The sequence below is a fragment of the Lontra canadensis genome, unplaced genomic scaffold, assembly GCF_010015895.1.
Source record: "Lontra canadensis isolate GAN:19392208 unplaced genomic scaffold, GSC_riverotter_1.0 scaffold62, whole genome shotgun sequence".
In the NCBI taxonomy this organism is placed as follows: domain Eukaryota; kingdom Metazoa; phylum Chordata; class Mammalia; order Carnivora; family Mustelidae; genus Lontra; species Lontra canadensis.
Window position 1 is genome coordinate 6,492,171 of NW_022631056.1, and position 18,184 is coordinate 6,510,354.

Here is an 18,184-nt window from a genome sequence, read left to right on the forward strand (position 1 = left end):
TCTCTGGTCACAAAAGTAGCAAGTCTTCAAGGATACTTTACCCTTCTCAGAAAGAAAAAGAAGGAGGTGGCCAGTGAGTTAATGTGTCTAGGCAGGGCAATTGAAGTGTAGCTCAAGGAGGCAAGCAGCCTACCTTGCCTCGATTCTGGTGTTCGGTGTGTAACTCAATGATCACTGTAGATTTTCAAAGTGCGGAAGAATTTGTAAAGTGTTCAGAAATAAAGATTTGATAAACATTTGTTTTAAAATAAGATTTTATTGGGTTTTATCCAATTTTCTATGAGTGTTATGTTCATTTTAAATTTAAAAAAAAAAGGTCAGGGCGCCTGGGTGGCTCAGCCTGTTAAGTGTCCGACTCTTGACTTCAGCTCAGGTCATGATCCTCAGGGTCATGGGATCGAGTCCCCTGTGGGTCTCTCTGCTTAGCTGGGACTCTGCTCCAGATTCTATCCCTCAACCTATGCCCCTCCCCCTGCCTGCTTCATCTCTCTCTCTCTCTCTTTCTCTCAAACTACATAAATATTTAAATAAATAAATGTCTTCAGTCATCTTCCAAAACAGTGTATATACACGTGTGCCCAGGCATCCATATGTAAATATATACCGTATGTATATAGGTAATGACTAGTTGACAATGATAAGCAAAATATGTAATAAGTAAGGTAGACCAATTTATTTAGGAAAAAAACAATTCCTGTGAACCGATGGCCTGGGAACTTTTATTTTTGCATAAGTATTATTAATGATAATTTAGGAGGAAGACATTTTCCCAAAATGAGTGTCTATTTTCTGGCACTAAAATAAGTCTGTTACAACAGTGAAAATGTTGCAGCTACTCTCCTAACAGGTCTATAAGCCTTTTCTGAAAAACAACCAAGTAGCAGAAATACTTTCAGCTATTCTACATCATCAAAACACTGAAGTTATACTTTGCTATAATGTATAGATACCATTATTAGAAGCATAGCCCTGTTTGTTGATTTATATTCTGAAAATGCATAGTAAGTGTACTGAGTAATTAATTGCCTAATAAGGGATTTTTTTTTTTTTTTTTTTAGTTTGTTTATTTAATCTCTACACCAAGCGTGGGGCTTGAACTCAACAGCCCTAAGATCAAGAGTCTGCATGCTCTTCCAACTGGGCCAGCCAGGCTCCCCAAAGGGATTTTTAAGAGGAGAACTAGTTACTAATTCTTGACTACAAGAGAGAGCCCATGACTTAAATATGAAGTCTTTAGTAATCAGAATTTTTTTCCACCACTGATATCACTAAACTGTGTCCTATTTGGTTTTATATATAAATATAGGTGTAGATATAGATATCATCTATAGAGAATTTTTATATCTATATATATATAAATATATACTACTAAAGCATACTACCTTATATATACTACTAAAGTATACTACTTTATATATACTACTAAAGTATACTACTTTTATATATATATATATATATATATATATATATATATTAAAGTAGGTTTCAAATATTTGTTACTAAGCATGTCACTTTGTGTTTATTCCGTGAAGCTAAGAGAGGTATCAAACATGCACCTCATAAGGGCTGGTGGAGGGAGCTATTGTTATCATTTAGCATGAACTACGTTTCTCTCAATGGTTGGTAAAGTAATATTTACAACACTTTTAAGATGCATCTTCCTCGGTAAGTTGAAGACTCCTCTGAAAAACCAGAATTAATGTATTCTTTAGTTTTAGCAGAATAATTGGAAATAAAATCTGAATCTTATAAACTTATAAGTAAACAAGTAAATAAATAAATGAAAACTTATAAATCAGTCCTGAGGAAGTACTGCTGCACTCAAGAGCTCCTCTGAGTGTCTGACAAGAACTATATAAACCTGGGTTTTATTTAATTTTCTTTTTCTTCTTTTTTTCTCTAAACAAACAAACAAAACCTGGTTTTTAAAATAGTGTATTTCTGCAGTCAGAGCAAGAGGATTTTTGAGTCCTTCCAAGCAACCTTTTCAGTGACTCAGATACCTAGACAAATTCTGTTTTCTAGTGTTTGCTTTTACCAAGTTTCATTGGGAGGTGCTCTAAACTTTGAGAGAAGTTTATGACCATTTTGGACTGTGTGTTGTAGTCATATCTGCTGATCCAGCATCCCCCTGTGAAATCACTTCTGGAAAAGGATGTGGCCTCTCCCGGGTGGATGCCCATAGCCTATATTTTTCTAAAACCACCAGCTGGACCACAGAGGAGAGCCGAAGTGCAAATACATGGAGATTTTATTTTCTCTTAGCTAATTAACATGAAATAATTTAAGGATACAATAGTTAGATGGTTTTCTTAGAAAACCGCAGGTTTCTCTAAAGACTGAAAGCGTTGCCTGTGGCAGCCTTATAGCTAATCTTACAATGGAGCCGAGAATCCTTTTAAGACTGTCAGCACCCCACAACACTGGGTGTGCCAGCCAGCCCTGTTCCATCTGGTAGCGTGCCTTCTGACTTCTGGCCCTGCCTGCGTTTTCCCATTCTTAGCTCCTTCTCCCACCAGCTAACACCTTTCTGCCCATCATCACAGAACATTCCGATGTTCATACCTTCCCAGGAAGAATTCGCTATTTAGGGAGCACATCTGCCTTCTTGGCATCAGTGCCTTTCAATCATATAACATTGCCTAAAATACGTCGCTCCTTTGCCCTTTCGTCCCCACCCCCAGCTTTATAAACTTATACTTGTCTTTAAAACTTATTTCTTAAGTTTTTAATAAGTTTAATAAGTTTAATAAGAAATAAGTTTCAAAGAAGCCCTTCGTCTGCGGCTCCTCTAGGGCAGAGCCCCTTCAGGCCTCTGTAATCCCATAATGCTTTGTGTGGGCCTCCTTTGTTGCAATCATTAGAGTACTTGCCAACATGCCTTGTATTCTTCCGAAGGCAAGAAATGTGTCTTCTAAGTCTGACATTCGGTAGCAAGTCCAAATCCTGATACAAAGCAGCTAATTCAATAAAGGTGTACCTCGTCAGAAAATGAATGAAATACACAAATACATTTTTTTGCCATACACACACAAAAAATGAAAGGCTCCCCCCGCCACCCCCACGCACCAGTCTGAGACATGAACAAAGTTATTTATGTTGGGACGGGTCCATTTCCCTGAAACAATGTCAAGCCTCCTCAGCCACCTTTAGCCCCAGAGCTCGTGGTCTCTGTGGTCCAACCCATGTATTCTCCCTTCTGCCTTCTCTAATCCACAGAAATGTGACCTGCTAAGAAATTCCTGATAAAGGAACTGGTTCTTGGAAGCAGAATGGAAATTGGGGGTTTGGCCAGTAAAAGTCTAATAACCTGTTGTACTGCACCTCCCTCCAAATAGCAGGGAACATCTTAGAAGTTTTGCCTTGTAGCCAAGAAGCTCTCAACCCTTCCAAGCACTGCTCTGCTGAGATAGGCCTGAGGCAAGAATTCATGGCTTCTCTTGCCAGTCATGAATGTGTTTATGTTCCAGAGGGCTACATTTGTCCAAACTCTCGAACTCTACAAAATCAAAGCCAGGCAGAACATGTTGTCTTGGGGAGTGTGGTACAACTAACTCCTTGATGCTGAGACCCTCACCAGGGAAGGAGCTGGAATTAGCATTAAGCTATTTCCGGTTCTCAAGGCAGTCTGGGTCCCTATGGTGTGGAAATGCAAGAAACCAGAGCAACATATGAACTAGTCCACCCAAATTAATATTCATACATCAGAGGGTTTGATGGTGTCAACTTAGGTATAAGACCAAATCGCCAGGTTTTAAGAGTATTGGAAAAGTAATACATACGTTCTAGTGATTTGTTAGGTTCTGAATAAAATTGTGTTATATTGATGTGAAAGCAGAAGTTCATCTCCCATGTGTGGAACTGGGCAGATGCATGTAATTTCCTTTTATTCAGATATAAAATTAACATAATAAACATTTTAATTTTTAATTATTGCATTTTATTCAGAAAAACTACATTGCCTGTTCCCAGCCCCAAGAGAAGAAATAAGGTTTCAGTTTAAATCATGCTTGTTGTATGTCCAAATGGCCTTAAGGATTAGCAGAAGAGTATTAAAGATGAAGCGATCACACTATACACTCCAGGATTTTCTTTTCCTCAAAATTGTGACCGATAGTCATCTGAGAAAGGTTCCAAGAAGCCAGGGTCTTGCAATAGTCAAAGCATAACTTCCTAAAATAATGATGACATTGATGCCAGTAGGTGAATGGGATCATAGAGAACTTGGAGCTCCTTGTGATCAGCAAGTGAACTCACTCAAGCAGGGATATAGGCCAGAGCATCCTATTCTTATATTTATCAGATTGCTTTCTCAATCTCTCTCCCTCTCTCTCTTTCTAAAATATAATAGATACATACTGAACAATCACATACTGTGTAATAGACCAATCTGAAGTATATAATTCAACGAATTTTAGTATATGTATAGTCACTATAATCTCTAGACACATTTTCCTCACCCCCCCCAAAAGAAACTCCGTTTCTTCCCATTGTGTTAGATTAACTGCTAAATCTCATTTCTGTCTCTGTAGATTTTTATCCTGGACATTTCATATAAATGGAACCATATATGATCTTTTGTGAATGGCTTCCTTCACTTAGCTTAAAGTTTTCAAGGTTTATCCATGTTATTGCATGTATCAGTATACCAGTATTTTTTTAATTGCTGAATAATTTCCCATTTTATACATGCCACATTTTATCTGTTTATCAGTTATTGGACATTTGGGTTGTTTTCCTTTTTAGCTATTATGAATAATTGAGCTATGATCCTTGTTGCTATAGTCACTCTTCAAAAAGAAAATGGACAACCAACTAAAATTTGGTTTGGACCTAGCCACATATGCACATCGTTACAGTATAAAGTTAATTGACCGTAAATGTGAGGGTTAATTTCTGGACTCTCAATTCTATTCCATTGATTTATATGGTTATCCTATGCAGTAATGCACCATCTTGATTACTGTAGCTTTGTGGTCATTTTTGAAGCAAGTATGAGTTCTCCAAATTTGTTCTTCTTTTTCAACGTTGTTTTGGCTATCATTGGTTTTGTAAATTTACATACCCGAATTTTAGAGTAAGACTGTCAATTTCTGCAAAAGTGATTGGTGGAATTTGGATTGCATTCAATTTGTAGATTAGCTTTGGGAGAATATTATCTTAGCAAGATTAATCCCTCCCGTCCATGAACATGGGATGTGTTTTCATATACTGCAGGCTTTAATTTCTTTCAGCACCAGCACCCTCGAATGTTGGCTTGAGCAGGGCTCTCTTGGACTTTTTCCCTGATCTGTTAAACCGTCTGCTTCTTCTGGTGTCACACCCAGCTGTTAGGCTCCACTAATTGCTTGATCCTTGCTCTATTGTTTTTGACAATGCCCTGGGGCATAAATAGCTCCATTGTCTGATCTACTTAAATTTGGGTCCTTTTGCAAGAGTAATTTTTGAAGCCAATCTTTGAGATTTGTTCTGTTCTCTGGGAGAGCTCTTCCTAGCAGTCTCGTGCCCTCGTTCTCTCTGGTAAACAGCTGGTTTATGGCTTAGCTTCTTGTTCTCACGGAGCTACCAGCCTCCGATGGGTTGCTCACCACCAAGGTCCTCATTGTTTTCAAGAACTCATGATGCTTGAACTTCTTTAACTCTGCTCTAAATGAAGGGAGACTTTCAGAACTCTCTGCCCTTATGGCTTGCCTCTTCCCCTGGGCAAAATTTCTGAGCCATTATTGTTGCATTGCTGGGGCAGAGATAGTGACCTGCTTCTCTCAGTTAACAGTCTTGTTTTAAAAGCAGGGTGCTGGGTAGAAATGATAGTCTTTAGGGCTCTCAGGTCACCATTTCTGGTGGGAAACATCTACCCCCTGAGTGAGCAGTGGTTAGGTCAACCAATGCCCACCATTCCTGGCCTGCCATACCAAGGGTAGACTTTCTTCCCTTAGAGTGGAAGCCATGTAGAGGAAGGACTGTGTCGAGTCAAGGACTGGTCCTTGACATTTGGCACTTGCTTGAAATTTTGCTTCTGTAACACAGAGCATTGTGGAGATGAGAAGTGCTGGTGACCTGGCCCTTCCAAGGAGATACACTTTTAAAGAGGAGTTGGAGAGGGGATCCTCATCTTCTCAGCCATACCCAACTTAAGGGTAGTTTCCATCCCATTAAACCGTGGCTGAGGAAAAGGCGCAGATCCTGGTTCAAATGCCATAGACTCTCACTGCTCTTACCAAGATTTAACAGAGATTTTTTCTTATACAAATGTCTCCTTCATTTGCTCACTGCCCTTAGGAAAATTTTCAGAGTATTTTTCAAAAAAAAAAAAAAAAAAAGTCATCAGTTTATATTGTTTTGCTTGGGAGTGTGGGTCTGCAGGGTGCCTTATGCTCCCACTTTCAAAGTGGGTCCTTTGCACTTACCTTATTTCTAATCACCAAATTATTCAAAGCCACATTCTTCAGAGTCACCTGCTTAAGCAATGTTGAACTACAGCTTTATTTCTGTCCATAAGATGGCACATTTTTGGCACATACTGTTTTGAAAGACTCTTTTCCTTATTCTCATTGTCCATAATTTACCTAAATCTATTCTCTTTTCGCCAAGAATTTCATTTCTTTCTTTTTTTATTTTTTCATATCCTGCCAGGACAATATTCCTGGCCCATCAAAAAAATGTTCCACAGTTGAATCCACCAGACCAACCTCAACACAGCAACCTGCCAACACTTTCATATTCAACTTATGATAATTTAAATGGCTCTTTAGAATTTAGTTCAGTAAAATTATTCTTAATTTTCTTTTTCTTCCCCTCGCTTAATCTTTTGAACAGTTTCAGGTTTACAGAATAGATCAGAAGGTATGAGCATTCCCCCATATCAACATACCACACTCCCTCACTCAGTTTCTCTTATTATTAATACCTTGTATTAATACAGTGCATTTTTACAACTGATGAACTAATATTGATATATTCTTAATTGTAGTTCATAGTCTCCGTTGGAGTTCACTCTTTCTATTATAACTTCTATGGGTTTTGACAAAAATATAATGACATGAACCCACTGTAATAGCAATATACAGAACAATTTCACTATCTTAAACATTCCCTATGCCCCACCTATTTGCCCCCTCATCCACCTTTGCTTCCATTCCTCTATTTCCCCCACCCCTGGCAACCAATGATCACTTTACTGTCTCCATGGTTTTATCTTTTCCAGAATGTTGTAAAATGGGAATCACACAGTATATAGCCTCTGTGGATTGGCTTCTTTCACTTAGAAATATGCATTGAAGTTTCCTTCTATGTCTTTTTTGCAGCTTGACAGCTCATTTCTTTTTATCATTGAATAATATTCTGTTGTATGTATGTATCACCACTTGCTTATCCAGTTACCTACTGAAGGGCATCATGGGTGCTTCCAAAGTTTTAACAGTTATGCATAAAGCTGCTATAAACATCAATACACAGGTGTTTGTGTGCACTTTCTTTTGTTTTTTGTATGTGTTTTCAGAGACAGAGCTTATCTTCCAGTGATTTAAATTTCCCACCATTCCTGTGCACCAACAGGGCTTAACGGTCAATTCCAAGCCCATCGATTTCATTGGATGTATCAATTGGCTTGGCTGAATGATACTGCAGTATCACACAACCCAAGCTCTCAGTGCCTGATAACCACAGTTTATTTCGTATTCTTGCTACGTGTCTGACTTGAGTTGGCACAGGGCTTTGTTTGTGGTGATGCTTGCTTTGGGACCTGGGGTGATGGAGCCGTCACTGTCCCGAAAGGTCAGTGGTTACCATGGCAGAGCTAAAGAGCATAGTGAGCTGAGCACCAACTTTGAAACAACCTAACACTTCACATTACAGTGAAACAAAACTTTCTCCAGCTTAACTTCAGGGGTGTAGGAAATATAGTTGCATCCTGTAGCTAGAAGAAGAACCAGAAATATTGATGAGCTTTCAGCAATATCAACTTTTATTTTACAATTTGTGTGAACATAGAACAATAATCTTTTTTTAGAACAACAATCTTTTGATTACTGAATTTAATTTGATTATATTTTAAAGTTCACCTTCCCTCTCCAGACTCTAGGCAATAGGCTAGAAGATAAAATTAATTAGCCTTAAGGGTTCAAACAATATTTACTAATCCAAACAAAAGTGTTCTGGTTGTAACACAGATTTCTATAGGCTCACTGTAAGGAAGACATCACAGGACTCAGCACAAATGAGGATGAGTTCTTTTCACCAAGGCTCAGTGTAACAACAGAGAGATATTCACTTGTGGTATCATGTAACTATCTATTCATATACATTGACTGATCTTATTATTTCAGGTTGTATGATTTTTAATGTTTTATTTATTTACTTTTTTTTTTTTAAAGTAGGATCCATGCCCAATGCAGGGCTTGAACTTACAATCCTGAGGTCCAGACCTGACCTGAGATCAAGTGTCAGATATTCAATGGACAGGGCCATCCATGCAGGTGCTCCTTTTAAAAAAAAAAATTTTAATTTTGTATTTGATTTTTCAGTTTGTATGATTAAATCTTCTCTTTCCAAAATGGGATGTTGCATTTGAACCTAAACATACCTTGAAGCAAATTTCAACTCAAAAGAGTTTTGGTTTAGGTCATTGCAAATTTATGTAATTGCTCTTGAATTCTTTAATAGATACCTACTTTGTTTGTTTGTTTTCAGGATTTACTTACAATTTCTGATTTACCACCACCCACCTTATAAAAATGCTTTATTTACTAACAGCTCCTGGACCTGGGCACTCCTTCCCCAGTCCATCCCCAGAAACTTCTCCTCTTCCTTCCAGAACACCTTGTGATTAAGCTTAGGATTTGGAAATGAGAAGATTATCACAGATTATCCAGATGGGTGTGAAATATAATCACAAGAGTTCTTAGAGAAATATAATCACAGAGGGGACATTTGACACAGGCAGAAGAGAAGGCAATGAGATCATGGAGTCAGAAACTGGATTGCTGGAGCCACAAACCAAGGCATGCCAGCAGCCACCAGGAGCTAGAGGAAGCGAGGAACAGATTCTTCCCTAGAGCCTCCGAAGGGATGGCGGCCCCGCTAACACCTTAATTTTGGCCCAGTGAAACGGATTTCGAACTTCCGGTCTCCAGAACATTAAGAGAATAAGTTATTGTTGTTTGAAGTCCCCAAGTTTGCAGTCATCTGTCCCAGCAGCCCTAAGAAATTTAGATATCCTGTCCTGCTCCCTAGAAAAATGAATGAAAGACAAAGGAATCCATTTTAATGTTCTGCAAATACCTTTCCAGGGCAGGTGCAGACTCCTGTAAACATGCACAAACTACATGAGAGATCTCTGTCTTGTTTATGTGTGTGCGAAAATTTAAGAATCAAGTATTTACTGGCCTGAGGAGAGTAATAAGGCAAAGGTAAGTTTCTCAAGCCTGAGGTATATATATTCTAAGTAGGACACACACACACACACACACACACACACACACACACACACACCCCTTTAGCAGAGTACAGAGCCCTGTGTTTTCTCAAAGTCCACCTTGAGGTACACACTTTGAAATATGTCAGAATTCAGAGCACATAAACATGAAAGTGTAGTTTGAATCCTCCCCCTTTGGAGATATAATTGCAGTCGTGGAAAGGAAAATAACAAGGAGTCGCAGATAATAGGGCCCCAAAGATCTCAAAGAAATAGGTTAATCTCACTGTAGATCCTAGCATGTCATAAAACATCAATGTGCACTAGCTTCTCTTTCCCTTCCTTGGTTAAAAATGTCCCTTTATCGTCAAGGTCTAAAAAAAGGCAAGACATAACAAATGAATCCGCAGTGATGTTTGAAAAATACGCCCTGACACATTTGGAACATACCCACTGTTCAAAATCTGCTGGCTAAGAGAAGCTGATTAGAACCCCTGATGGCCCGTGGGAAGCCCCATCCAGGTGCCTGTTACCTGCTGCTGCCAGCTCTGCCTTGGGCCAGCGTGGAGCCAGAGTAAGTTGCCTCTCATCTTTATGTAAACACCAGACCAGGAGGCAGCCACTGCTGTGGATACAAACATGAAGGGAAGGTTGTGCTGACTAGCAAAGAGGACGAGGCCCCTCTCTTCCTCTTCCTTGGCATTCGACTTCAGTTGGGTCTCTGTAGTGATGAAAGCTCATCTTTCTCTTTATGAGGTGCCTTGACTTTGGTAGTTTTTGTGTATCTCTTCATTTGAAATCAGAAAAGATGCTCTCTACACAGTCTCCCTTGAAGCTCCCAACCAAGAGAGACTTAAAATGATCATCTCTGTTGGTACGTGGATTTAAAATTGAAAGGACAATTCTGAAGTTGGCCGGAAGCCTTGAATTCCAGCCCCACATGGTGGATTTTCAGTGTATTTATCATCCACATTTCCTTTCCTTCCTGAGGGTGGAAAAAAAAAAAAAAAAAAAAAACACCCTGCCAGAATTTATTTAGCATGTATCATTTTTTATACTACTGTATATTCTGAAATAAATCATTAATGTGATTATAAATAATAAAGCATAGAAAAAGTTTTCTAGGAATGAAATAAGTCAAAATGGAACTACTGGTACAATGAGCCATAGACAAAGCAGCCATGATCCACAGTATAAAGAAGGTCTCATTAGGGGAAAAATGGTTCATACATATATTTATTCATTTAACAAAACATTTATTAGTGCCCGCTCTATAACATCATTGTGTAAGCTCCTAGAAACACAATGAAGAGTAAGACTGATCATGTGTCTGCTCATAAGGAATTTAAAATCTAATTATTTTCAAAACTAACAGGAGAAACAAATGGCAGTCACCACTTGGTTGCCTGATAGGGAGCAGAGGAAAGCATCTAACTTCAGACTTGATCGGTCGTAAGCCTTTGCAGAGGAAATAATATTCTCCTTGGAACTTCGAGGATGGAAACATTGTGAGCAGTGACTTGAAGGTAGGAGATAATTTGAAATATATTAAAATACTTAAGTAGGATCACAGTGGCTGGGAGATGAACTCTGAAGCTACAATCCCTCAAAGGGATCTTGTAAATAAAGACAGTGGAGATTATTAAAGGACATTAAGCAGGTTAGTGATGTGATCCAATTTACCCTTAGGAAACAGCTCTGTATCTACAGAATACAAGATGGCTGCCAGAGCCATTTCAGGGAGAGGTGATGGCGGCCTAGGCAATGGTATCCATAGTGAGGAAGCAGATGTAAGTGGATGATCCAAGAGATACTTAGGAGAGATAAATTTGTCAACCTTGGTGATTGAATAGGCAGGAGGTGAAACAGGAGAAGGCTAAATCAAGGACAACTCCTAGCTTTCCGGACTTCACCAAGCAGCGGGTAAAGTTAATGGGCTCAGTTTCAGACGAATGCATCGGAGATGTCTAAGTTATGTTCAAGAAAAGACGTTCAGCAGAGAGTTGGATAAACGAGTTATTTCAGGAGAGAGATACAGGCCAAAGGTATGATTTAGGAGTTGTCAGCAAGCGGTGGATTATTGAAGCTATGGGAGCCAAAGAGGATGCTTAGGGAACCTTCTAGGTTTAGAAGAGATGAACACCTGGGACAGAACCTGAGAAATATGATGTCTTATGGGATGAGAGGAAGAGAATCTGGCAGAAGAAACTACAACATAGGAGAAAAACTGGGGGAGTATATATCAAGGAAGCCAAAAAGGAGTTTTTGAAGAAGGATGCCATGGTCCCAAATGCTGACTATTGCCTTGATCAATATCCTGTGTATTTAATATCCGGGCAAGAGTCCCTGCTTCCTATGATGAAATTATCTGTAGTCATCATCAGGTGAGATCATAATTGTCTTTATTTTCTTGAATTGTTAAGGTTAAAATGAGCACAATTTTAAAAGAATAAATTTTAACTTTGAAGGTACTATTCAAACTCAGAAATAAAAACAAAGTTAAAATTAAAATGAAAAATAAATAAAATTTTAAAAAATTTAAAAAAAACCCTCAGTAAATTATTTCATCTACAGATTAAAATTTGTACTTACAAAGCAAGTAACACCTCAAAGTTCTCACAGTTTTGCTGTTTCCAATTTTATTTATTTATTTGAAAATGTTATTATTTTTTTTCTTTTTAAGTAATCTTTATACCCACTGTGGGTCTGGAACTCACAACCCTGAGATCCAGAGTGAGCCAGTCAAGTGTTCCCCAATTTCAAATACAAATAAAAACTCCTAACATGTGGTAACACAAAATGACAGAATTAAAATAACTCAATTTCTGTTTCTTTGTCTTTACAATCCCTGTGTTGTCATGGCTTATTTTGAAGTTACTGATTAAACATGGGAATATGTATACCGTATGGCTGGAGACAAAAACCATGCCCAAAGCAAGCCCGAATGATTCTGAATCATTATGGATTTACTCTTGAAATAAATATATGTAGCTGAGCCCATATGTGTCTGAGGTGAGCTGCAGATTCCTGAATATGTGATTTGTTAAAGGATAACTAATAAAAGCATGCTTATTTTAATTTTACACACATGCACGTTTATATATACAATATGCCATATTATAATATACATGTATAGTAATAATATATATTATTAAAATGAAGCAGAAAGTAGCAATTGCATAGAACTTAGATCAACAAAAGAATTTTGGGAAGGAGGATTTTATACTTACATTGCTTGGAATTGCTGGTGCATTGTGATGATAGTAAGACTTTCATAAGAAAGTCATCGATGACCTTGGCAGACATAGTTTCAGAGGAGTGGTCGGGGGTGAAGCTATTTTACACTGGGCTGAGAATTCACTAGGTAGAGAAGCAGTTTGGACAGTGACCCAACTTACTGGTCTATTTCCTCTAACTTCCAAATTCCTGGTTACTTTTTATTTCTTCCCTTTCAATCTTGACTATGCCTTCTACTTCCCAGGCATATTCAAATTTTCCACTCTTTCTTGGGCGTAGCAAGACCTGTGCTAATTTTCCTTTAAACTTACCATTCTGCTTGCTCGGAACACCTTTTCCTCCTGATCAATTCCTTTCTTTCTTGCCACCCCTTCTCAACATCAGTGATCCAACAGCATCTTCTCAACTCTCCCAGGCAAAATTTCAGCCTGCCCCACTGTCTCTGTACTACCTGGTTGTGTAAAATATGTTTTCTTTCACATCTCCAACAGTTATCATCATACCTGCCTGTTTTACTCATAAAGGTTCGTTGGGTGGATAAATGAGGGAAGGAAGAGGGAGTAAGAATTTAAATGAGCAAACAGGTGAATGCATCAATACAAGTCAAGAAAATCTGAGCCCTTTAATTCTACATGTGTAACCACATGAAGGCTAAGTGGCCTGATGGCAGTGTGATGATGGCCACAGTTACAGGTGAAGCTGGTCCGTGGCAGATGAGTTCAATCTGAAAATGGTCATCAGACTTAAATCAGACCAGTCGGTATGTGGTCCTATCTCCGGCTTTGAAGCTCGGGGTTCTTCCCATCTACTAGGATTCCCCTGATCCTTCTGCTGTGATTCTCTGGCACTGTAACCAAGAGGGACATTTCAGTTCTCTAGGTGCAGGAAGCAAGGGAGGTTTCTGCAAAAACAGTTTTTTGTGTTTTTTTTTAAAGATTTTATTTATTTATTTGACAGACAGAGATCGCAAGTAGGCAGAGAGGCAAGCAGAGAGAGGGGGAAGCAGGCTCTCTGCTCGGCAGGGAGCCCAATCCGAGGCTCGATCCCATGACCCCTGGATCATGACCTGAGCAAAAGGCAGAGGTTTTAACCCACTGAGCCACCCAGGCACCCCTGCAAAAGCAGTTTTGTCAGCTCAGTCTTAAAGCTCAGTTGAGCAAAGCAGGAGTTATTGTTGCCCTAATGTGTCCCACTCGTGCAGGAAAGGCTCCATTGGGTTTTCAAAATGAATGATTCAGACGCATCTAAATATTTACATTTGTTTGAGAGAGATGGAGATTTCAGAATGAAATTGGATATGAGCCTTTCCTCCCATTCGTGAACCCTTCTGTTCCTATGCTTTCAGCAGCATGAAACCAGGTAGCACTTGACTCTAAGTAACTATCAGCAAGTCAATGTCAGCTCCAAAGTCAACCATGTGCCTGAGGTCAGGAAGGAACACTGGGTTGTTCCTAATACCCCTCTCCTCCCTGCACCAGTTTCTTAGTACTTTTTCTTGTAGTTAAGTTTAAAATGGGACTTTTCCACGTCTTGAATTCACAAACCACGAACGAGGACTTAGAGAGACTTGCTGATAATGGAAACTTGAGTCTGGAGTTCGGGATGTAAAATTGGGCTCTTTATTCTGAATATTTGTTTTCAGACTGTGTCTGTGGAGCTCCCCAGCCTACTGGGGGTTGATACACTCTGTCTCTAACAAAAGCCATTTAAATATTTGCAGTAAGTTCTCCTCTGCGAGTTCAATGAAATGAATAGTTGAATAAATAACAAGAGGGTCAATTTCTGTGAAGGAACAGTAACATTCAAGAATATCTCTTTAAGTATGGTAACCTTTATGACTTTTACATATTAGAAAATCTTAACAATGTGTAGCTGGTGAGTGAATGCCCTTTTGATAATTGAATATTTTTCTGGGATACAAAGCTCTAGATTTAACAGATGTCCGGTCAACAGTGAAAGCTATACTCAGTTGTGTAAACACTGACCTTTTCTTATCCAATTTCCCCCCTGAGTTTATTGATACACATCTAAGCACTCTTCTTTACAATGGCCTATCCAAATCTTGAACAAATTTTCGTTATTTACATGCAACTCAGCTAGAGCTGGACACAGTAAGACCAGGATGAGAATAATAGGATCTTGTTATTTGTAGATAACAAATTGCTATTTGGTGATGTTTTTCAGGGCAGATATTCATGGTAAATTTAAATTCAGGAAATGTAATGATGCAATAGAAATATCCTGTTGTAGTCCTGTCTTGGCCGTGAAAGCTACCATATGACCTTAGAGAAATCAATGAACATCTCTGGCCCTCAGTTTCTTCATGATTGTAATGAAATCATTGGATTAGATCACAGGTGTTCAGCCGTATTCCTAAAAGCCCCAAAGCCTCTCAGGACGTGTTAAGTGCCATATGGTTTGTTTTTGCTGTGGTTTTTCTTTTTGCCATGTTTCTGTAAAAACTGGCACAAAATCTTGCCAAAATTTTACTTATATATATGTTATATATGTATATAACATATATATTATGTATATATATCTAGCATATGTATCAGTTTGAATTTTGTCTCTGTTTATGATGGAGCTGATATTCTGACTTCCATGCCTCAGCCCCACTCCCACTGTCAACCTCATGTCTTTCTGAGGAGGCTTCTCCTATCCCAGGACGAACTCCAAGAACTCCTTCCTTTACGATACCTTTATTGATTTACCAGCTCATGTGAATTGTTTGATTTCCCTGAACTTCCATGAAGTAAACACTTTGTGTCTCCTTTTATATAGTTTTATTCTCTCTGTGTTAACTCCAGACTCAGCAAGTAGAGTGCAGATTTCACATGAGCACGACTGTGGCAACCTCTTAGTGGTCGCCCCCATCCCTTCCCTTTAGGCACAACTGAATGGATCCTCTGACTGTGTTCTTATCTAAAACTGGAGAGTCATGATTGGTCTAAATCAATTACAGAAATCCTGTTCCCCTTTCTCAGGTTCTCTACTGCTGAACTCGAGCCTATGAACTAGTTCTGATCAGCGATATATAAACTAGTAGAAGTCCACTGAGAAGATTAAGGGAAAGAAAGCTTTTGTTCTCTTGAGGAGATCTATCCTTTTTTCCTTTCTCATTCTTCCTGCTTCAACCACAGATAACATGCCCTGAATAGCAACAGCCATGTGGAAACTGTTGAGGCAACCAAGATTGAGGGAAAGACCAAGGAAATCTCAGAGACACAGGACCCTGATCTTGGTAAATGACAAAATCAATAACATAAATGTACCTCTGGATTTTCACTTTTGAAAAACTTTTATTTAATTAATGGTTAGAATTTTAAATTCATTCATTCATTCAACAAGTATTTATGATGAATCTATCATATCCCAAACATAATTCATAAAACACATTAGTAAACTAAATATAAAAAGTTCATACCCTCACAGAGTTTACGTTCTAGGAGGGGAGAAGAGACAAAAGATTAGCAATAGCTATAATAAATACCCATCATGTCTTTCTGATTTGAATATAGCCTCACATTTTTCCATATATACAATTTGGAAAATACTACGTGTTATGGAGAAAAGAAAGGATATGTGTACTAGAAAGTCCACATTGGGGGGTTGAGGGGGTTCAGCTTAGCCCCCAGTAGGCTGGGAGCTCCACAGGCACAAATAAGGTAGTAGGAACTTGAGAAAGTGATATTCAAGCACAGACTTGAAGGAGGTGAGAGATTTAATCATAACGGTCTTGATAAAGGATAGTTGGAAGGCACGTAGAAAGGGACAAGCCATCCATCTCTAAGCCCTTAAAAGGATTTTACACCACCCTGGAGGAACCCTCCACCCTTTCCCACGTGATAGATCGGTGACAGAAACCTGGTTGGATGACAGGTGCATGGAGGGTTCACCAAAATGAGACAGCCCGCCAACAAGCCCATAAGAACCCCTAGACTTATACACTCCAGTGGCAACCCCTTCAGGTACCCCCCCTCTTTGGGAGCCTTGTGTTATCTCTTTGCTAATAAGGCTCAATAAAGCTTGTTTTGCTGTCCAACCCTCTGTCTGGTCTACCTCTTCGTTCTTTGAAGCGGCATAACCGAGAACCGTGGGCACCGATGGAGAAAAAATCTTGCAGCAGTCTTGGGGAAGAAAAGTTCAGACATGGAGTGTATGTAATCAGTACAAAGATTGGAAAGCTATAGGAAGCTGAATCTGCCCAAAGAACCGCAAGGAGACCAGTGTGGCTGGAGGGAAGTGAGCGAGGTAGACGGGAGTGTGTGTGTGTGCGCGCACGTATGTGTGTGTGTTGCATTTTACAGAATCATGTAGTTACTGTAAAGACTTCATCTTTTTTTCCTGGGTGAAATGAGTAGTAACATGAAGGATTTGAACAGAAGTATAATATGGTCTGGCTTGCATTTCACAAGATTACCTGATCTACTCGGGTGAAAATAAATACAGGGGACATCAAGGGTGGGAGCAGAGAGAAAGACTAAGAGATTATTACGGTGATCTAGAAGTCAAAGGGTTCTTGCCTGGATTAGAAAAGTAGCAACAAAAGTGCAAGTGGAGGAAATTTTCTTCTTCTTCTAAATATATTTTAAAGGCAGGAACACAATTTCCTAATGAATTTGAGTGAAAGTGATCAAGCCTTGTTAATTGAGGATAATAAATACATGTTAATTGTAAAATAAACACTAAATATAAAGTTCTAGTTTTTAATCCAAGTCAACTGACTGGAACTTTGAAAATCAGTTACGGAAAAAGATTTTATCCAACAAGGAAATGTAACATAGCAGGCAATACCCTATAGACAAACCATGTTTATTGATTTTTAAGAAGTTATTCCATTCCTCTCTTTTAATCCTACAAAAATTGCTTCCTGAGTAATTAGAGGAACTTCACATACATAAGATTCAGTTATACAACAGTGTAAAATTAACTCCCAGTCTCCATTTGCTATCATCTTAAAACTAATTTGACTGCACTTAAGTGAACTTGTAGTGGCAATAGCAATTTTTTTTAGAAAAGATGTGGAGAAAAGTGGAAGAACTCAAATTCATAATTTCAGGGGCAAAATACCTGCCAAAAAGTAGGTGGTAGTTGTTCACATTTGACCTAGAAACTTTGCAGAACAGCTTTGAACATTTCTTAGTATCCAATCATTGGTCATCTTTAATCTTCAAGATAGTAATGGTGTGTGTATGTGTGTGTCCAAGTTTAATGTTGACAAATCAAATTGGGTGAGCTGTCTGCAAATAGTAGGTGCTGGTGAGACATGGGTGCTCATTGAAAAGAGTGCATATGTCTACAAAGCATTCTAGTTGTCTGTTGTCTTGTGTGAACTCTGTCTAGAAGAGGAAGGACAGTGATGTAATAGCACTTATCTTATGTATGTGAGATAAATTTATTGGCAACTCTCAAGCTATAATGAATTAAATAAAAACTGCAGGAGAAGCAAAGGCATTTGAGAGCTTCATAGAGTCAAATCTCTGAGAAGAAGGACTCATTATTCAATCTGTAAGGAAGAAACAGTTTTCTCTCGAC